The 23747-nt window shown below is 39.2% G+C and overlaps 1 protein-coding gene across 1 annotated transcript in view; it reads right to left on the minus strand.

Moving 5' to 3' along the window:
* SESTD1 (SEC14 and spectrin domain containing 1) overlaps window positions 1-23046 on the minus strand; it is a 150147-nt gene extending 127101 nt beyond the window's left edge. Inside the window, exon 1 of the mRNA XM_007965522.3 lies at window positions 22863-23046. The gene's annotated coding sequence lies outside the window, so the exon portion shown is untranslated. The remainder of the gene's footprint in view (window positions 1-22862) is intronic.
* Between the last annotated feature and the right edge of the window lie 701 nt (window positions 23047-23747).

Raw genomic sequence — 23747 nt, forward strand, 5'->3', positions numbered from 1 at the left:
AGCAGATTTCTCATCAAAAACCACCAAATGAAGTGGCTCATGATGGGGGCTCAAGCAGGAAGACTGCTCAGGCCAGTTCAATACCAGTCTTGGCAATATAGCAAGATTCTCATCTTCAAAAAAAAAAATTTAGTGCCGGGCGCGGTGGCTCATGCCTGTAATCCCAGCACTTTGGGAGGCCAAGGCAGGCGGATCACAAGGTCAGGAGATCGAAACCATCCTGGCAAACACAGTGAAACTCTGTCTCTATTAAAAACACAAAAAATTAGCTGGGCGTGGTGGCAGGCACCGTAGTCGCAGCTCCTGGAGAGGCTGAGGCATGAGAATGGCGTGAACCCGGGAGGTGGAGCTTGCAGTGAGCAGAGATTGTGCCACTGCACTCCAGCCTGGGTGACAGAGCAAGACTCTGTCTCATAAAAAAATAAATAAAAATAAAAAAATAATAAATTCAGAACAGGCAGGAAGGCCTAGACAAAGCAACTGAGCAAGAGAAAGAAATAAGAGGCATATATCTAAGAAAATAAGCCAAATTATCTGTTCTCATTGTAATATGATTGTATACCTAGAAAACACTAAAGCCTCCATCAAAAGGCTCCTAGAACTGATAAACGGGCTCAGTAGAGTTTCAGGATACAAAAACAATGTACGAAAATCAGTAGCACTTCTACACACCAATAACATTGCAGGTGAGAGTCAAATCCAAAACACTATCCCATTTACAATGCCACACACACAAAAATAAAATACGTAGGAATACATCTAACCAAGGAGGTAAAAGGCCCCTACAGAAAGAACTATAAAACACTACTTAAACAAGTTATAGAGAACACAAACTAATGGAAAAACATTACATGTTCATGAATTGGAATAATCAACATCATGAAAATGGCCATACTGCCCAAAGCAATCTACAGATTTAATGCAATTCCAATCAAACAACCAATGTCATTTTTCACAGCATTAGAAAAAACTATTCTAAAATTCATCTGGAACCAAAAAAGGACCCAAGTACCCAAAGCAATTCTAAGCAAAAAGAACAAAGCCAGAGGTATTACATTACCCAACTTCAAACAATACTATAAGGCTACAGTAACCAACACAGCATGATACTGGTACAAAAACAGACACATGGACAAATGGAACAGAAAAGTGAACCCCAAAATAAAGACAAACCTCAGCCATCTGCTCTTCGACAATACAAGCAATGGGAAAGGACTCCCTATTCAGTAAATGCTGCTGGGATAACTGGCTAGCCATGTGCAGAATGAGACCGGACAGTACCTTTTACTATATACAAAAATTAACTCGAGATGGATTAAAGACTTAAATGTAAGACCTAAAAGCATAAAAATCCTACAAGAAAACCTAGGAAATACCATTCTAGACATCAGCCTTGGCAACATGACTAAGTCCTCAAAAGCAACTGCAACAAAAACAAAAATTGACAAGTGGGACCTAATTAAACTAAAGAGTTTCTGCACAGCAGAAGAAACTATCAACATAGTAAACAGACAACCTACAAAATGGAAGAAAACATTGACAAATTATGTATCTGACAAAGGTCTAATATCCAGAATCTATAAGGAACTTAATCAATTCAACAAGCGAAAAACAAACAACCCTATTAAAAAGTGGGCAACAGACATGAACAGACATTTCTCGAAAGAAGACATACAAGCAGCCAACAAACCTGAAAAAATGCTCAATATCACTAGTCATCAGAGAAATGCAAACACACCTGCCAGAATGGCTATTATTAAAAAGTCAAAAAAATGACAGATGATGGCAAGGCTGCAGAGAAAGGATAACGTTTACATACTGTTAGTGGGAATGTAAACTGGTTTAGCCACCAGTCAGGAAAGTAGTTTGGAGATTTCTCAAATAACTTAAAACAGGACTACCACTCGACCCAGCAATCCCATTACTAGGTATATATCCAAAAGAAAATAAATTACTCTACCAAAAAGACACATGCACTTGTATGTTCATTGCACCACTATTCACAATAGCAAAGACATAGAATCAATCTAGGCGCCCAACAATGGTGGACTGGATAAAGAAAATGTGGACAAATATACCATGGAATACTATGTAGCCATAAAAAAGAAGGAAATCAAGTCCTTTGCAGCAATATGGATGCAGCTAGAGGACATCATCTTAAGTGAATTAACAAAGAAACAGAAAACCAAACACCACATGTTCTCACTTGTAAGTGTGAGCTAAACTATGGGTATACAGGGACATAATGATAACAAGAGACACTGTGGCTACTGGGGGCGGGGCGGTAAGGGCTGAAAAACTACCTATTGGGTACTTTACTCACTACTTGGGTGACAGGACCATTCATACCCCAAACTTCAGCATCATGTAACACCCATGTAACAAACTACATATGCACCCATATGTACCCCATGGATCTAAAATAAAAGTTGAAAGTATTTAAAAAAAAAAAAAAAATATATATATATATATATATGAATGAGGTGGTGTACACTTGTATCCTAGCTACTTAGGAAGCTCCAGCAGGAGCCTCACTAAGCCCAGTACCTTGGGGCTGCAGTGAGCTATGATCTTGCAACTACACTCCAGCCTGGGTGACAGTGCAAGACGTCATCTCTAAACAAAATGAATGAATGAATTAATTTTTTAAGAAAACAAAACCAGCTGGGTGTGGTGGCTCACACCTGTAATCCCAGCACTTTGCAAGGCCAAGGCAGGTGAATTGCTTGAGATCAGAAGTTCAAGACCAGCCTGGCCAACATGGTGAAACCCTGTCTCTACCAAAAATACAAAAAAATTAGCCAGGCATGATGGCGCACGCCTGTAGTCCTAGCTACTCAGGAGGCAGAGGCAGGAGAATCATTTGAATCCAAGAGGTGGAGGTTGCAGTGAGCCAAGATCGCACCACTGCACTACCACCTGGGAGATAGAAGGAGACACTGTCTCAAAAACCAAAAACAAAAACAAAAAAAACATGGATGCCAGAAGAGAGTGGTACAATATTTTTCAAGTGATGAAACAAGACTATCAACCCAGAATACTATACTCAGTAAAAATATATTACAGGCTAGAGGGAGAAATCAAAACATTCTCAAAGGAAGAAAAACTAAGCAAAACTTTTACTGACATATATACTGCAAAAGAATGGCTAAAAGAAAATTTCTAAATAGAAAGATAATGGTAAAAGAGGAAACCACAGAAGAGTGGGAACAAACAAACAAAAAAAGGTAGTAAGCAAAAATACGGGAAAATACAATAGGCTTCCCTTGTCTTGAGTTGTCTAAAATATGTTTGACACCTGAAACAAGGATATAGCTGTCTGACATGATTCTAAATGTCTGTACAGGAAACACTGTAAGACAATTATATTACAAATGGGGTAAAGAGCCATAAAGGAGGTAAGGTTTCTACACTTCACTCAAACTGGTTAAATGATGACAACAGTAGACTGTAATAAATTATGTATATAATATTAATACCTAGAGCAACCACCAAAAAAGATACACAAAGAGATACACTCAAAAACAAAACACATAAATCAAAACAATTCTAAAATATGCTTGCTGGGTATGCTGGCTCATGCCTGTAATCCAGCATTTTGGAAGGTTAAGGCAAGAGGATTGCTTGAGTCCAGGAGTTTGAGATCAGCCTGGGCAACACAGCATGTTGGCAACATAGCAAGACCCTACCTCTACAAAACATTTTTTAAAATTAGCCAGATGGGCTGGGCACATTGGCTCACATCTGTAATCGCAGCACTTTGGGAGGCTAAGGCAGACAAATCACGAAGTTAGGAATTCAAGACCAGTCTGGCCAATATGGTGAAACCCCACCTCTACTAAAAATACAAAATTAGCCAGGTGTGGTGGCACATGTGTGTAGTCCCAGCTACTTGGGAGGCTGAGGCAGAAGACTCGCTTGAACCCAGGTGGAGGTTGCAGTAAGCCGAGATCTCGCCATGGCACTCCAGCCTGGGCGACAGAGGAAGACTCTGTCTCAAAAACAAAAAAATTGGCCAGATATGGTGGCACGCTGTAGCGAGCTGTGACGGCACCAGTGCACTCCAGCCTGGGCAACAGAATGAAACCTTGTCTCAAAAAAATAAAATATGCTCAAATAACCCATAAAAAGGGAGGAAAAAGAAAACAGATAAAAGAGAAACAGAGATGAATAGAAAATAAAATGGCAGACATAAGCCTTAACACAGCAACAACTACAGTAAATATATTAGTCTAAATATAGTCATTAAAAAACATGTTAATAGAGTAGATTAAAAAACATGACCCAACTAATTGCTCCCTACAAGAAACTCACTTCAAATATACTAAAAAGGTAAGCTGAAAGTAAAAGGATGGAAAAAATAAATCATGTAAACATTAACCAGGCCAGGCCGGTGGCTCATGCCTATAACCCCAACACTTTGGGAGGCCGAGGCAGGCGGACCACGAGGTCAGGAGTTCGAGACCAGCCTGGTCAGTGTGGCGAAACCCCGTCTCTACTAAAAATACAAAAATTAGCTGGGTGTGGTGGCGTGCACCTGTAATCCCAGATACTCAGGAGGCTGAGGCAGGAGAATTGCTTGAACCCAGGAGGCAGAGGCTGCAGTGAGCCGAGACCATGCCACTGCATTGCAGCCTGGGTGACAGAATAAGACTCCGTCTCAAAAAAAAAAAAAAAAAAAAAAAAAAATTAACCAAAGAAAAGTGAGAATGGCTATACCAGAGATAGAGATGTACATTTTATAATGATAAAAGGGCCAATTCAACAAGAAGACATAGCAATCCTAAATGTGTACGCACCAAATAACAAAGTTGAAAAATATGTGAAGCAAAAACTAAAGAACCAAAAAGACAGACAAACGCACAGTTATAATTGTAGACATCTCTTCAATATCTCTCGCTTTCTTTCTCTCTCTCTCTCAAGTGTCTATCGAACAACTACACAGAGAATCAACAAGGATGCAGAAGAACTCAACACTAACATTTATAAAACAGTCTACCACAAAAAAACAGAATACAAATTGCTTTCCAAATGCACATGGATCACAAACTAAGATAGATCATACCAAGACAGACCTGAGCAATAAAGCAAATTTCAACAAACTTAAAATAACAAAATCATACAGAATCTCTTCTCTGACCCAAATGTACTCAAACTGGAAATCAATAACAGAAAGATAAAAGAACAATCTTCAACCACTTAGTAACCAAGTAACATTTCTAAAAAATCTCATGAGAAGGTGGCAGAGTGAAAGTAGGTTAATGGTAAAACTCATTAGAAAGATCTACTCAGCAGTCTGCCCAAATCCAACTTTGAGGAGTTTATGAAATAGGAATTAGTCTCCCATTTTATATATATATATATATATATATGTTGTTTTTTTTTTCTCTACTTTGTCCATGTTGAGGATTTTCTCCCACTTTCAGATTCCACTTGGGCATATATTCTTTTATTATCGACCTAGGTAATATGTATAACTATAATAGCAGTCAAGGCTGGGCACATATTTTTAAAGTATTTATTTTACTTGTTTTTCTAATTGAAAAATAATTGTATATATTCACAGGATACATAGCAATGTTTTGATATATAACGTATGCTGATCAGATCAGGGTAGTTTTTTTTAAATTTAATTCCAACTTAGTTTACATTATGTAAGACCATTTCATCCAATAAAAGCCTAAGTCTAGATGCTGCATGAGGGATGGGGCATATTAAAAATAAATAAATGAAGCATAAGTTCTTATAACATTTACAAAAGTCTAGAAAACTCAGCTTCAGAAGATGGAAACTGCCCAAAGGTTTTGTTTGTTTTTGTTGTTGTTGTTTTTAAGATACAGGGTCTTTCTTGCTCTGTCACCCAGGCAGGAGTGCAGTGGCACCTTCCTAGCTCACTGCAGCCTAGAACTCTGTCTCACACAACCCCTCCCACAGTCAGCTCCTAAGTAGCTAGGACTACAGGCATGTACCACCACACCTAGCTAATTTGTTAATTCTTTTTTTTTTTTTTTTTTTTTTTTTTTGTAGAGACAAGATCTCGTTATGTTGCCTAGGCAGGTCTTGAACTCCTAGGTTCAAGGGATCCTCCTGCCTTGGCCTCCCAAAGGGCTAGGGTTACAGGCATGAACCACCATGCCTGGTTAAAGGATGTTATTTTTGACAGTGTTAGTTAGGATGGTAAATAATTAGCAATGGCTTAAATGTACAGTAGATACACGAATAAACAGAAATTTACACTACCTAAGAGTCAAATAGGAAGTCTCAAGGGAAATAAAAAAACATATTGAACTGAATGAAAAATGAAACTACAATATATCCAAATACATGGAACATAGCTAAGGCCATGCTGAAGGGAAATTTATAGCACTAAATGTATACATTAGAAAAGAGGAAAAAAATCTCAAAACAATAATTTAAGCTTCCATCTCAAGAGCAAAATAAACTCAAAGCAAGCAGAAGGGGAAAAAAAGTAAAAAAAAAAAAAAAGAGACAACACAGATTACCAATATTTGGAACGCAACAGAGATATCATGGCAGCCTCTGCAGACAGCAAGAGAGAGTACTATGAACACCTCTACACACTTTGATTAAATGGGCCACTTACTCAAACTATCACAACCCATCTAATATAAAATAGATAATTTGAATAGTTCTTTAGTTATCAAGTAAAATAAATTCATAATTTATAAAACTCAAAAAGAAAAAAGAAATCTCCAAGCCCAGGTGGAGAAGTCTACAAAATACTTTAAAAGGAATTAACACCAATTCTACATAGTCTCTTCCAGAAACAGAAAAGAATTGTCCATGTTGAAGATTGAAACAGAAAAGAGAAACAGAAGAGGAGGGAACACTTTCCATTTCATTTTATTAAGTTAATAATACACTAATGCCAAAACTAGGCAAAGATATGAATATAAACCTAAGAATCCTAAACTAAATATTAGCAAATAGTATTCAGCAATATACAGCAAGATTATACAAAGTAATCAAGTGGGGTTTATTGTAGGGATGGCAAGTTGATTGACTATTGGAAAATCATATTAACAAGCTAAAGGAGGTAACAATCACATAATCATGAACTCTTGCAAAAAAAGCAATAGGCAAAATTCAGTACCTACGAAACCTCTTAGAAAAATATGAATAAAGGGGAACTTCATCAACATGATGTAGAGTTTGCATTAAAAACTTAAAGCTAATATTATATTCAATTGTGAAAGACTGAATACTTTGTCCTAAGATAAAGAACATGGCAGTCAGGCACAGTGGCTCAGACTTGTAATCTCAGCACTTTGGGAGGCCAAGGTCGGAAAACTGCTTTAGCTCAGGAGTTCAAGACCAACCTGGCAAACATAGGGAAATCCTGTCTCAAGAACAACAAAAACAAAAACAAAAAACAAAAAAATTAGCTGGGTGTGGTGGTGCCCACCTGTGGTCCTAGCTACTCAGGAGGCTGAGGTGGAAGGATCACTTGAGCCCAGGAGGTCGAGGCTGCACTGAGCCATAATTACATCACTGCACTCAGCCTGGGTGACAGAGTGAGACCCTGTCTTTAAAAAAAAAAAAAAAAAAAAAAGAGCATGGCAGGTATGTCTACTTTCACCAATCTTTTCAATACAGTTCTGGAAGTTCTAATCAGTGCAATAATAAGGGAAGGAAATAAAAGGCATACAGATAAAAGAAAAGAAGTAAGACTACCCCTATTTGCAAATAATTGCCTATATAGGAAATCCCAAGAAATCTAGCAAAAAATCCTAGAACTAGTGAGTTCTGTACGGCTGCAGGATATAAGACAAACATATAAAACCCTATTGTACTTCTACATACTAGCAATGAACATATGAACAATGAAATTTAAAAAACAATACCATTTATAATCACTCCAAAAAATTAAATATTTAGTTATAAATCTAACAAAATATGTATAATACTTGTGTGCTGGAAACTACAAAATACTGATGAGAGAAATCAAAGACCTATAAAACACTGAGAGACATAACATATTCATGGATTTGCAGACTCACTATAGAAATGTGCCAATTATCTCTGAATTTATATGAGTTAAATGCAATTCCTAGCATAATTCTATCAAAATTCTTTGTAAATACAGAAAAAAATTATCCTAAAAGTTACATACAGAGGCAAAGACTACGTAAAACAATTTTGGAAAACAATACAGTAGAAGGAATCAGTTAACCCAATAAATGAATAAAACAGGAAAACTCAGAAATAGAAACACACAAATATGCCCAATTGCTTTTTGACAAAGGCACAAAAACAACTCAATGGAGAAAGATTGCCTCTCCTACAAATGGTGGTGGAGCAACTGAATATCCACAGGCAAAAAGAAAGAAAGGACGGACGGACGGATGGACGGAAGGACGGAAGGAAGGAAAGAAGGAAGAACCTTGACCTAAGTCTCACACCTTATACAAAACCGATCATAGACTTAAATGAAAAGTGAAAAACTGTAAAACTTTTAGAAGAAAAGTTTTTCAAAATTTTCAGGATCTAGAGCTGAAATTTCATCAAAACTAAAAACTTGCTCTGTGAACAACCATCTTAAGAGAATGAAAAGACAAGCTATAGAGTGGGATAAATTACTTAACAAACCACATATTCAACAAAGAACTAGTTTCTAGAATATATAGAGAAGGCTTGAAACCCACCAGTTTAAAAAAAAGAAATCCAAATAGAAAACAGGCAGAAGGGTAGAAGTCATGAACAGACATCTCATCAAAGAGGATATACAGATGACGAGCACATGAAAAGATGTTCAACATCATTAGCCACCAGGAAAATACAAATTAAAACCATAGTGAGACATCACTACAAACCTATCATAATGGCTAAAAAAAACAAAACAGTGAAGAATCAAATTGCAAAAAAACTGGATTACTCATATTATTATTCTCCTAGAGCAACCATAACAAAATACTACAGACTGGGTAGCTTAAACAGCAAAATGTCTTTTCTTACAGTTCCGTATCAGCAGGTTTGGTTTCTTCTGAGGTCTCTTTCTTTGGCTTGCAGGTACCATCTTTTTTCTGTGCCCTTTCATGGTCTTTCTTTTGTTTGCACATATCCCTGGTGTCTCTCTGTGTGTTCAAATTTCTTCTTTTAAGGATACCAGTCAGATGGATTAGGGCCCACTCTAAAGACCCAATTTCAACAAAAATCACTTTTTAGAAAAACCTGTTTCCAAATACAATCACATTCTGAGGTACTAGGGGTTAGGGCTTCAACATATGAAATGTGTGGGGATATAGTTCCATCTTTAACATTCATATATTGTTAGAGGGAATTTAAAATATTAATAGTACAGACACTGTGGAAGACAGTTTGGCAATCTCTTTAAAACCTAAACATGCAACTACCATACAACTTGGCAATTGCACACTTAGGCATTCATTCCAGAGAAATGAAGAGTGATGTTCACACAAAAACCTATACATGAACGTTTACAGCAGCTTTACTCATAAGAGTCAAAAGCTAGAAACAGCCTAGATATCCTTCAATGGGTGAATAAACTGTGGTACATCCATACCACAGAATACTACTCAGCAATAAAAAAGGAACTACGGAAACAGAGTAATAACCTGTGTATGAATCTCCAGTGAATTATGCTGAATTAAAAAGAAAATCCCAAAAATATATATACAATAAGATCCCATTTATACAGGACTCTTGAAATGACAAAATTATAGAAATTGGAGAATAATGGCTGCCAGGTATTAAGGAGGAAGTAGTGGGTGACAAGGAACTGGGTGTGGCCACAGAAAGAAACTCTTTATATCTTGCTACACATGGGTGGGAAACTTACCCGAAATCTTTTTTGTACTTTCTAATATTTGAATGCTGTGTTCTAAAATAAAGTACAAGAATAACAATGGTCACACAGGGGTGGATGAAGATATATTAGTTACCATATGTGGAATGATTAAGGAGGGCCAGGTTCTGTCTAATCCAGACCTGTCCTTGCTCCAACACCAGCGCTTCCAATCACCAGTCTATGCTCAATGTTTAAATGTCACCCAAAGCAACAACTGCAGGGTCCAGCACTATCCTGCACAAGAGATGTACTACAGACTGAATGTTTGTGTCCTCCCCCACAAATTCATACATTAAAATCCTAACACCTAATGTGAGAGTATTAGGAGATGAAGCCTTTGGTAGGTTATTAGCTCATGAGGGTAGAGACCTAATCAGTGAGATTAGTATTCTTATAAGAGATCTGGAGAGTTCCCTTGCCCCTTTTCCCATGTGAAGATACAGAAAGAAGATGGTCAACTACAAACCAAGAAGCTGGCCCTCACCAGACACAAAATCTGTCATAATTGGATCCTGGATTTCCCAGCCTCCAAAACCGTAAGAAATAAATTTTTGTTGCTCATAAGCCACCCAGAATATGGTATTCTGTTATAGCACCCTGAATGGACTAAGACCAGATGTAAATTATAAAATTATCTCTCCTATCAACATTCTTACTTCCACAGTATCTGATGTCAGCAAAGTGTTAAGGAGAATGCAATAATTTGCTTAAATGATTCACACTAAGGTATGAGTAATTGATAGGCTTAAATATTCTCTCAAAGTTCAAAAGCAGTTTAGCTCAAATAACATTTGAACGGAAACTGTATGTTCAGAGCAGAATTAAACTGTAGTACAGGTGTTGTCAACTGTTTAATTCAGAGGCCCTAACGCATCCACTCACTCTATTTCTAATCTTGGAGTTCTTAGGTATTTTGAAAGTAAATGGGATACAAATACTAAACTATAAAGTAGTAGTGGCTTACGCCTCACCACAACTCAAGATGCGTATCTGGTTAGCTGCCTGTCCTACTGGGGGAAATCTCTGGTATACAGCTTTCATCTGGCTGTGAGTAAAGGTAATTCAAGATCTAGTAAAAACTGTAAAAATCCCTGTTTGTCTTCTGAGCTGCCTTTAAGCTCCCTTTTCTCTCATCTTTCAAGTTCTCTATAGCATCCTTTCTATCTCCTGCCTCAGGAGTCCACTCTTTTCCACCTTCCTCTATCAAATCAGAAAAAGATTTAAACAAGGACTGAACTGTCTTTTTAAATGCTTGTCTTGCACTTCAAGGCAGCTAAGAGGTATTTTTACCTTTTGGTTTGACTTGGTTAAATTGAGGAAGTAGGGGCTTTATTTGTTTTTTATTTTGCTGGGTCCACTAGAAAAATTGTTTCAGTACAAATACTACATCTGGGAGAATTTGGCCCAGAAACTTAATAGTTGACTTGACCTCTCTTTTGTCCCTGCCACTCTTTTAAACTTAATTATTCAGAACCCAAGACTCAAGTTGCAAATATCCAGATGTTATTTTCATAGTGTCTACTTCCCTCCCCTGGTTTGATACCCCTTTCCTTCTTTCAGCATGGAGACCATTTTTGTATATCTTCCTCCCTTCCAACCCCCAGGAATCTGTTCATCTGTTCTCACATCCCAAAGTTCTTACAGCCTCCATCCTGTGAGGAGTAAATGAACTATAAAAGTCTGGGGAGAAGAGAGGCATAAAATAGATAGGTGTTTAGGCTGACCTCACAGACTTCCAAACATAAAACTCAAACATGGGAAAAGAGCAAAGGACCACCACCACTACTACTCCCATCCAGCTGACAAAAAGTAAGATTCAACACTTTTGTTTTTTAGAGTGTACATCTTAAAATAAATCACCAGTACTTCTTAAAACTTCCATTAAAAAAAAAAAAAACCTCGGAAAAACTGTCAAGAGGAGACTAAGGAGAAATGACAACTAAATGCAATCTTGTTTTCTGGATGGTTCCTGAAACAGAAAAAGAACTTTAATGGAAAAACTGGTGATATCCAAAGCAAGTCTCCAGTTAACAGTAACATACTGATGCTGGTTTCTTAGTTTTGACAAATGAACCACAGTAGGATACTGTCAGTGGAAACTGAAACTGGGTGAGGTGTATATGGGGACGTTGTACTATTCTGCAACTGTTTTGCAAATCCAAAATTATTCTAAAACAAAAAGTATATTTAAAAATAGAAAAGATGAAAGCTTTTAATGTAATTTTCCAAGAAGTAAAAAAAGTAAGGTACAGAACACTATGTGACATAGAAGAAGCAATATAGGAATAGGTACTGAAGTATCGTTTGTATAAAAAGGATGGGAAACCATATGCATATACATAAAATATTTCTGGAAGAATACATAAGAATCTGATGACACTGACTTTGTGGAGGAGAGAACTCAGCAGTTGAGTAGGAATGAAAGGAAGAATTTTTAAATTCTTAAATTTAAAATTTTTAAATTTTAAGGTGTCCTCTTACACCTTTTAAATTTAGAGGCCAGGCATAGTGGCTCACACCTGTAACCCCAGCACTTTAGGAGGCTGAAGCAAGCATATCTGCTTGAGCTTAGGAGTTGGAGACCAGCGCGGGCAACATGGCAAAACCCTGACTCTATAAAAAATACAAAAATTAGCTAGGTGTGGTGGCACGCACCTGTAGTCCCAGCTACTCAGGAGGCTGAGGCAGGAGGATCACCTAAGCCCAGAAGTTTGAGGGTGCAGAGAACCCTGACTGCACCACTGCACTTCAGCCTGGGTGGCAGAGACAGATCTTGTCTCAAAAATAAAAATAAAAAATAAAATTTGAAACATATTAATGTATTATCTATTCAAAAAATAATTAACTTTTAAATAAAAAGGATGACCAGGAGCTGAACTAAGACAAAGACTGTGGAAAGAATATAGAGGATTAATGAGAAAAAAAAAAATTTAGGAGCTAAAAAAGAAAATCTAATCTACTCCATCTATCCATTAAGGCTTCCTATATCCCCTTCCTTACTTTTTCCACCAACCTCATTTCTCCTTAATGCACTACAGACTTTTTATTCCAGCTGAACCAATCTGACTGCTAATTCCAGAGTCACCAGCATTTTTCCCCAAATTCGCATCTCTCCCTGCAAAACCTAACTTTAAACTTAAAAGCCACCCACCTATGTGCTATTTAGCATTCTGAATATTCTATCTATACCAGGGACAGCAAATACAGGCACTAACACCATCACTACGCCTACTCACAACAATAAACACCATTCAATGATCACAGTATCCTTTCCCACTAAATCCAGAAGCTATGTCCAACTAACTTCTCAATGCAGTCTTCTAGGCAGTCTTCACTATCAATTAAAGCTAGCCCATGAAATAAAACATACTTGCCATATCTAGTCCCTACTATATTAATCTGTTTGCCTCAATATGTTTGCCATGGATTTTATGTATATCTACATGCATATCTCACTTTAATACACTTTGCTTTATTGTGCTTTGCAGATACTATATTTTTCACAGATTGAAGGTTGGTGGTAATCCTAAGTGGAGCAAGTTTGTCAGCTCATTTTTCCAACAGCATGTGTTCACTTTGTGTTTCTGTGTCACATGTTGGTAATTCTCACAATATTTCAAGCTTTTTCATTATTATTGTATCTGTTATGGTGATCTGTGATCAGCGATCTTTGATGTTAATTGTTTGGGGGCACCATGAATCACACCCATATGACGATGAACTTCATCAATACACATCGTGTATATTCTGACTGCTCCACTAAATGGGGGTTCTCCTGTCTCTCTCCTTCTCCTCAGGCCTCTCTATCCCAGGAGACACAATAATATTGAAATTAGGCCAATCAATAATCCTACCATGGCCTCTAAATATTGAAGTGAAACGAGGAGTCACATTTCTCACTTTAAATGAAAAGCTAGAAATGATTAAGCTTACTGAGGAAGGTATGTCTTTAGACAAAAGAGGTCAAAAGCTAGGTCTCTAGTGACAGTTAGTCAAGCTGTAAATTCTAAGGTAAAGTTCTCGAAGGAAAGTAAGAGTGCCACTCCAGAAAACATACGAATGATAAGAAAGTGAAACAGCCACATTGTTAATATGGAGAAAGGTCCAGTGGTCTGGATAGAAGACCAAACCAGCCACAACATTCCCTTAAGCCAAAGCCTAATTCAGAGCAAGACACTACTTCTAGTCAATTCTACGAAGGCTGAGAGGTGAGGAAGCTCCAGAAGGCAAGTTTGAAGCTAGTAGGAGTTGGTTCATGAGGTTTAAGGAAAGAAGTCATCTCCATAACATAAATGTACAAGATGAAGCAGCAAGTGCTGATGTAGAAGCTGCAGGACGTTACCAAAAAAATCTAGCTAAGATAACTGATGGAGGTGGCTACACTAAACAACAGATTTTCAAAGTAGATGAATCAGCCTTCTATTAGACAAAGATGTCATCTAGGACTTTCACAGCAAGAGAGAAGTAAATGGCTTCAAAATTTCAAAGGACAGGCTGACTCTCGTCAGGGGTTAAAGCAGCTGGTGACCTTAAGTGAAAGCCGATGCTCGTTTACCATTCTGAACAGACTGAAATCTACTCAGCCTGTTCTCTACAAATGGAATAACAAAGCCTGGATAACAGCATAAGTGCTTACAGCATGGTTTACTGAATCTTTTAAGCCTACTATTAAGACCTGCTGCTCAGACAAAAAAAAAAAAAAAAAAAAAAAAGATTCCTTTGAAAATATTACTGTTCATTGGCAATGCACCTGGTCATCCAAGAACCCTGATGGAGATGTACAAGGAAATTAATGTTTCCATACCTGCTGACACAAAAGTCATTCTGTAGCCCAAGGATCAAGGAGTAATTTTGACTTTCAAGTCTTATTATTTTAGAAATACATTTCAAAGGCTATAGCTGCCATAGACAGTGATTTATCTGATGGATTTGGGCAAACTGAGAACATTCTAGAAAAGATTCACCAATCTAGACTCCATTAAAAACATCTGTGATTCATGGAAGGAGGTCAAAATATACTGACGTAAACAGGAGTTTGGAAGAAGTTGATCCCAGCTTCCATGGATAACTTTAAGGGGTTCAAAATTTCATGGAGGAAGTAACTGCAGATGTGGTAGAAACAACAAGAGAACTAGAATTAGAAGTGGAGCCTGCAGATGTGACTGAATTGCTGCAATCTCATGATAAAACTTTAACAGATGGGGCCAGGCGCAGTGTCTTATTCACGTAATCCCAGCACTTTGGGAGGCCGAGGCAGGCGGATCACGAGGTCAGGAGATGGAGACCAATCTGGCTAACACAGTGAAACCCCGTCTCTACTCAAAATACAAAAAATTTGTCGGGCGTGGTGGCAGAAGCCTATAGTCCCAGCTACCTGGGAAGCTGCGACAGGAGAATCACTCGAACCTGGGAGGGAGAGGTTGCACTGGGTAGAGATCGTGCCACTGAACTCCAGCCTAGGCGACAGAGTGAGACTCCATCTCAAAAAAAAAACCAAAACAACAACAAAAAAACCTTTAACAAATAAGAGTCGCTTTATATGGAGGAGCAAAGAAAGTAGTTTCTTGAGATGGAATCTACTCCTAGTGAACGTGCCATAAGCATTGTTCAAATGACAACAAAGGATTTAGAATGTTACATACACTTAGTTGAAAATGCAGTGGCAGGGTTTGAGAGGACTGACTCAAATTGTGAAAGTTCTACTGTGGCTCAAATGCTACCACACAGCATCTCATGCCACAGAGAAATCTTTCATGAGAAGAGTCCATCAACGTGGCATACTTCATTATTGGGGTTTTTTTTTTTCAATTTTATTTAAAATCAGGACACATCTCATTCTATGTCATAGAATAAGGGAGTCTATCTTGAACCTATTCTGGTTCGGGGGCTGCCCTTATGAAAAAGAAAAGAAAGCAAAGAAGTAATTGCCATAGCTACCCCAAACTTCAAGCAACTACCATCCTGATCAGTCAGTAGCTATAAACATTAATGTAAGACCTTCCACCAGCAAAAAGATTACAACTCACTTAGGCTCAGAGGATCCGTAGCATTGTTAAGCAATAAAGTATTTTTAAATGAAGATATATATAGATCATTTTTTAGACATAATTCTATTACACATTTTGTAAACTACAGTGTGAACATAACTTTTATATGCACTGAGAAACAAAAAACTTGTATGACTTGCTTTGAGATATTTGCTTTACTATGGTGGTCTGAAACTGAACTGGCAATACCTTAGGGGTATGCCTTTATTTGTATATACCCCATTTTGTTCTGAAAAGGGTTAAAGACACAATAAATGCACTATAACAAGTTAACAAATTAAAAATAAACGCAAAGAATAGAGAAAAGAACCAAAAATGGTGCCAAGAAAAAGGCTAAAAATTGTATAATATAAAAACATATTTACGTGTTCTGCAGTGGGCCACAAATCTAGTTCTGGCTTTCTAGCAGCCATAACAAAAAGGAAAACCCAGGCAATCTAAGAGATACACAGAGAAGTTCTCAGAAGGGGAGCTACCCTTGGTAGTTAAATCAAACACTAATTTTATATAGCAAAAAGAGCCCCAAAGAATGATCAAAATATATGAGACACATAACCACCAGTCTTCAAAGGGATAGATGTTTCTCATATTGTCCCTCAGGAGAGACCTATGACACCTTACCAAAGTCCAATGTTGCAAAATTGATTTTACAAAGACAAGACACAAGCTTTAAGAGCTCTTTATTCTTTTACTCAGTTTCTTCCTTCATTGCCTCCCTAATTGATTATAAACTCTTTGAAAACAAGAACCATGTTTTCTAATTCTTATATATAGCTCCAAAGTATTTTGTATTCTGCAGAAAAGAAGCAATGTCAGTGAGAATTTACACAGTGCAATTCAAGCCTTTTCTGATAAAAATTATCTAACCTAAACACAGTAATTCCCACTTCTACTACAAAAATAGGCTAACTGAAGCCCTAATAGATAGAATTCCTAAACTTTCTAAACTATTACTGAATCACAGTTCAATTTGTGATCTCTCAACAGCATTTTGTTTCATATATCCCTAGCACAAAGCATGCAGAGATACCAAATCAGTATCACTGAACCTGATCAAATAAAATGAAACTCATAAGCAAAAGCTTTGGCAATGCCTAGTAAAGGAAAGACAATATTACTGTCTTTCAAGAATATAATCAATAGGTCTTTACAAACCAGCTGACAAAGGCAGGTTCATTTTCTAAATGACTCTGCAAATCTACTAGAAGGCAACGAATTATAATCAGATTACTTCTTTCCAAGAATGTGCAGTTTCTGCATATGCCAAGCTGCTGAAGAACTGTACTTCTCAGCTGTCACACACACCCGCGCGCACGCACACATACACACACCACTATCAAACCAGCTCTGACCACTAACTTACTAATTTACTTCTCTGCTTTACTTGGTCAAACTGAAAATGAAATTAGGAGTAGGTAATAAATTATTTAGATAAGGTGATTATGAGAAAATGAAGTATCATCTTAAATTGCTATTCTTAAGCATTGGCTTTGGGACACATTAACAATCCTTATTTTGTATTTTATTAATGGAAGTCATTAATAAGTAAGTGGTCTCATCCAACACTGCTTTGTTTATTCATACACTTAGTATTTCAGTTTACAGTAGGTTTCCCCCCTTGGTATTCCCTGTATATAAGGGCACACCCTATCATCCCAGGAGTGAATAGTTCTAATGAGCCAAAGAATAGTGCCAGGACTGGGAGAGTCCACCAAGTAGACCTTGGAAAATCCAATTCCTGCACCTTTGTTTGTCTATTAGAAAGGGAAAATGGAAATCATCCCTATCTGATAGGATTATTGGAAAAATTAAATGAGATAAGATGTGTAGTTCTCTAGCCTTTTTTTTTGAGACAAAGTCTCACTCTGTCACCCAGGCTGGAGTGCAGTGGCGTGATCTCGGCTCACTGCAACCTCCACCTCCCGGGTTCAAGCAATTCTCTGCCTCAGCCTCCCAAGTAGCTGGGATTACAGGCGCCCGCCACCACACCCGGCTAATTTTTGTATTTTTAGTAGAGACAGGATTTCACCATCTTGGCCAGGCAGGTCTTGAACTCCTGACCTTGTGATCCACCCCCCTCAGTCTCCCAAAGTCCTGGGATTACAGGTGTGAGCCACCGTGCCTGTCTTAGTTCTCTAGCTTTTTTATAGATAAGGAAAACAGAAGGATCTAAGCACTTAGGTGACTCATCCACAGCCAATGGCTAATAAACACAGGACAGAACAAAACTCTGACTTATGGCTTAATGTTCTTTCCAACTCACTAAGCAACCGTAAAATAGTAAAACTCAACATCTCAGGTTTGTCACTGTTGGGTATTTATTACATGGAAAGAAAAAAATATTGACTATTTTGAACATCTACTGCATGCTAGAAACTAATCTCTTTCTTCTTAACTGCCCTATAAAAGAAGGTGTTATCTCATGTTACTGAGAAATTAACTTGTCCAGTCACAAGGCTAACAACTGACAACACAAGATTAATCCAGATCTGTTTTGTTAATGATTTTCCCTACTATCCTTCTTAAAGAGTGTATTTAGATACCACTGTCTACCAGAATCAAATCGCAAATGGCCTGTGAATTTTTACAGATTCTTCTGATTTATTAGTGGAAACTGTCCCTAGCTCCACCATCCTATCTACTTAAATCTGTTCCTATTAGGTTAAAGCATAATTACAATAACTGTAGTAACGTATTTACATTTGTATAGCATGTTACAGTTTATTACATTTATTTATTCTGTTAGATGCAACTACTGAGGCGTTTCATATATTAGCTCACATACCATTTAATATTTCAAAACTCTTATGAGGTAGGAATTATTGCCATTTTATAAATAAGAAAATGGGCCAGGTGCAATGGCTCATGTCTGTAATCTCAGCATTTGAGAAGGCCAAGGTGGGCAGATTGCTTGAGCTCAGGAGTTAGAGACCAGCCTTGGCAACACCAAGAAACTTCACCTCTACAAAAAATGCAAAAATTAGCTGCACATGGTGGCACATGCCTGTAGTCTCAGCCACTTGGGAAGCTAAGGTGGGCGAATCACTTGAGCTCAGGCAGTTGAGGTGTGATCACGCCACTGCACTCTAGCCTGGGCAACAGAGCAAGACCCTGTCTCTAAAGAAAAAAAAAAATTAGAAAGGTCATCTCAGATCTCTCTCTGACCCCAAGTTGTCAGACGATTTCTAGTAAACATTTCAAGGGCAGATATTTTAAACTGTTTCAGAGCACAGAAAAAAGTGAAAAGTTTCCTAATCATTCTTAATCCTGGCTTCATCCTGACACTAACGCCAGGCATGGAGAGCAAACTTGAATGAAAACGTAATATTAGATTTATCCTTTGTAATTACATATGCAAAAGTTTAACATATTTAAGTGAAAAACAAAGGAATATGTATAGTATAATCCCATTTGTAAAAGAAAAAACATTGTGAATAGCAACATGTGTTTATGGACGGTAGAATGTATATTTATACATAAATACACACACAAATACAAAGATACAGGTTTGGAAATATACACCTCAAACTGTTAACAGCGGTTTCTCTAACACGGAAGTGGTCTTAGGAGTGAGGAAGGGGAAAGGACAAAGTGAAGGGAGATTTTCAGCTTTTACTCTCTATATATACATATATACCATTCAAATTCTGAAACAGTGGGTTCTAGGATCGGCTATGCCATTAAGAAGCTGTTACTAGGTTGAATCACTCTGACTCTGTTTCCCCGTTGGAAATGTGGAAAGCAGATCTACCTTATTATGATAAAAGAAAAGGAATTTATTTGAAAATGCATAATAAAATCTGATGAATATGTGGCAGTGTGGCCACAACACCTTATTTTTTGTTATTGTTTGTTTTTTTTTATTTTTCCCTCACTTTGTCACTGATCAGCCAGACATTCACAAACACAATTTAACTTCTGTATGCCTCATTGAGTGCAGGAAGTAGAGTCAGAAGACCTGAGTTTACATTCAGACTTTGCAATTTATTAACTATAAGGTTAAAAAAACAAGCAAATGATTAAACTTCTTTGCACTTTAGTTTCCTGGCAGTAAAATAGGAATAAACCTACCTTACAGCACCATTTAAAAGATTAAATGAGAAAATGATACACAAATGGCCAATAAAAACATGAAAAGATGAAATACAAGTGAAAATCACAATGCGATATCACTTCACAGCCACTAGGATGGCTATCATCAAAAAGACAAACATTAAGTGTTGGCAAGGATGTGGAGACAATGGAATCCTCATACACTGCTAGAAGGGATGTAAAACAGTGCAGCAGCTATGGAAAACAGTCTAGCAGATCCTCAAAAAGTTAAACAGAATTACCATATAACCCAGCAATTACACATCTAGGTATACATCCAAGAAAACTGAAAGCATATATACCATACAAAAACTTGTAAATGAGTGTCCACAACATTATTCATTATGGCCAAAAAGTAGAAACAACCCAAATGCCCATCAATTGAAGACTGGACAAACAAAATGTGGCATAGCCATATAACAAAATAATATTCTGCCATAAAAGGTATGAAGTATTGATATACGATATAATATGAATAAACCCTGAAAGCATAATGCTAAGTGAAAGACACAAAAGGCCACATATTATGATTCTATTCACATGAAATGTCCAAAATAGGCAAATCCATAGAGACATAAAGTAAATTAGTGGTTGTCAAATATGGGGGAGGGGGAATAGTAACAAAAGCTACTAGGTACAAGGTTCTTTTTAGGGTAATAATGTTCTTGGGTTAGTGTTGACATTTGCACAATTTTGTGAATATATTAAAACCACTAAATTGTATACTTTAAAAAAGTGAATTCTATGGCATATGAATTATATCTCAAACAAAACGATTATAAATATTTAAGTCTCTGCTTTTTCTTTTTTTTTTTTTTTTTTTTTGAGACAAGGCTGGATCTGTCACCCAGGATGGAATGGTCCAGTCGTGGCTCACTTCTCTGCTCGCTACTTTTTATTAGTAAATATTCTACTTTCCTCAAGAGGTTGTTCATGTTGCTTGTAACAGCTTTAAAAGATCTTTGAAGTTAGCTACTATACAGATTAATGGTATTTTTAGTAAAGTTAAACTACTATAACAGAGAAACTTTCTAAGAATCGGATTAGTTTGGTATAATTTCATTTTTTCAAAAGAAATGTCATTAATACCAAGTTCATTTTTAGAGAGTGGAAAAGCTTCAACAAGTCATTATAAAACACATTTTTTTAAAAAGGTCAAAATGCAATACTTTGTTTTCTTAATTAGTGGACATTTCATTTTCAGATACATCATTAGATTACCTGTTTAAAATGTCATTAAATGCCTAGCAATCAACTAAAACCCAAGTAGATGCAACTTCGTGACCTCTACTTACAACTTTCTACATTCTGCATTCTGTTGTCAGATTCCTAGTCCATCACTAGCTCCTAATCTCTTACATCAATTATTCCATGCAATTCTCACTCACAGGGGCTAAAATGTTTGGTAAATGCAATCAATTCATTTTTCTAATGCTGGGGAACTTACTAGAGTGGGCCCAATTTTTAAGGTTAAATTTAGTCCAGAATGTTTGAATATTCAACAAAACGATTTCCTGGAATTTGGAACATAAAAACAGCCTATAGAGTTGTGAAATGCTTTCTAGGTCCTTCGGGAATTTTTTCATGTATTTAGTCGTGGGGCCAAAGTATTACGTATAAAAGCTTCCTGGTCCTAGAACAAAGACGTATTTTACTGCTCAAAGCTAAAGGAATTAGTATTGTTACACTAAAATAGCATACCAATGAAACCAGCTAGGTATTGGCATAACCCAAGGTATGTAAACAAAGATAAAGTGTACCTTATTATGCATTCTTCCTTGGGGGGGGAAAATTCTCACATTAAGAAAATAAGATTTAGCCAGCCAAAATAGAAAAAATACATAGATATATATGTGTCTGTGTATGTAGGTATGTATAAGGATTAGGATTTTTAGTAGCAATTTAAATTTGATGGTTTGCCAAGCTATGCTGGGATACATGGTGGGCATGCTTGACACAGGCAAAACGTGAAGCAAGAGACGACCTGTCAAACAGCTGCTATCTAGTTACTCCCTCGGCAGCACTTCCAACTTCTCCCGCGATGTCTGTGCATGAGAGAAAGATGTCAAAGCACCAAGAAAACCAAGGGGGATATCAGAGCAACAGCCAAGTCCAAACCGTGCATCCCAGGGTGAAATGCCACCCGTACCCTCAAGAGCTGGTCAGACTGCGGCTCTTTTCTAGTATGAGTCTACCTAAAATAGAAAAATACACAACCGACGGACCCTGGCCAACCCGCTCTCTCCTCCCCTTTGTGACTCTCCCAAACGCTGGAGGGATGTTAACCTCCGGCAGGCCCGCGGAAGCCAAGCCCCGCGACCTGAGGAGGCGTGCAGGGGCCCCGGCACAGCCCTGGGGCCTCGAGTCCGTGTCCCCCACCCACCCGACAGGGCCGGTCACCGGTCACACAAAGGAGCCAGCCGCGGGCGCTGGACGTGGGGACTCGCCCCAGAGCCGGGAGCCACATCTGGTTCCTGCACGCTGGCAAAAGAGACCCGCTGGAAAATCAGGATTAACGCCCAAACCTGTTGCACAATTCGGGTCCCTTTCACCCAGAAATGAACAAGGGCGCTCAAGAGCGGAAAAGCGCGCGGCCCGGTCTCTGAGGGCCGCGGCCGCACCCGGCAGACCGCGCAGAGGCAAAGGCGGCCCGCGGAGCTCCCACCTCGGGCGCTTTGTCTGCGGCGGCGGGGGCGGCCAGGGCGCTGGGAGCGGAGGGGTGGCGGGGCGGGGGCTCCCCTCCTTCACTGCGCAGCCCCTCCGCCCCGCAGCCCGCGCGGGGGAAGAAAGCCGGGCCCGCTGGCGCCGCCGACGCCGCGCCACCGCTGCACCGGCCACCCGGCCGCGGGGCCTGCGCGCTTCTCCCGCCCAGGCCGAGCGGCGGCCACACTCACCTGGCTGGCGCTGACGCTAGCGGCCGGCGGCTCCGGGGCGGTGGGGAGGACAGGGGAACGCTAGCGAGGTGCGGGCGGAGGCGGAGGGCGCGGCGGGAGGAAGGCGGGCTGGGGGCGGAGCGGGCCCGGGCGGCAGCAGCGGCGACGGCGGCGGCGGCGGCTCCAGCGGCTCCAGTCACTCGCGGCAAATCGCGTCCCGGCCCCTCCGTGCGTCAGGCGGGAGCGGGGGCGCGGGTGGCCCGGCGACCTCTCGGCACCCGCGGCCCGAGCCGCGTCCGCGCGACCCCGCGCACGCCCGGGTGACGGCGGTACAGCGACCCAGCCCGGCGCGGGAAGGGGGAAGCAGGCGGGGCGGGGCGGGGCGGGGCGTCCAACCGGGCCTGGGGCTGAGGGCTGGGCGCGAGCGGGACTCTGGCGATCCCGGACGGACCCTACCGACCCCACCCCTAGTCGAGGCCCAGGCTCCCCAGGCGGGAGGCAGTCTGGGAAAGTGGAAGGGTCGCTAGACCTGATTTCAGAAATTTGGGCTTCAGAGAGGGCCCGCTACTTGACACCTTGGCAGGTCATTTATTTCCTCTGGCCTCATCCTGGAGTTCAAAGGTTCGAGTACAAGGTCTCCAAGAGCTGCTCCCAAGTACCCACTGCCAAGGCGTGGTGTGGCTGAAGGATGAAGGCAGATGAAAGAGAAAGGGTTGCTGTGAGGAAGGGCTGGATTCAGGGCATTTGTTTTGCTTTGAGGATCTTTCCATTGGACAGTCCAAAATTAATCCACAAATGGGGCTCCCTGATAATGGCTACTTCCCCATTTTTACCAATCTAGTTATTTTTCTCCAAATATACTGATTAAGAGTCCTTGTTCTCATTTTATTGCGCAAATCATTTTTA

This window comes from Chlorocebus sabaeus, chromosome 10 (assembly GCF_047675955.1).
Source record: "Chlorocebus sabaeus isolate Y175 chromosome 10, mChlSab1.0.hap1, whole genome shotgun sequence".
NCBI classification, from domain to species: Eukaryota; Metazoa; Chordata; class Mammalia; order Primates; family Cercopithecidae; genus Chlorocebus; species Chlorocebus sabaeus.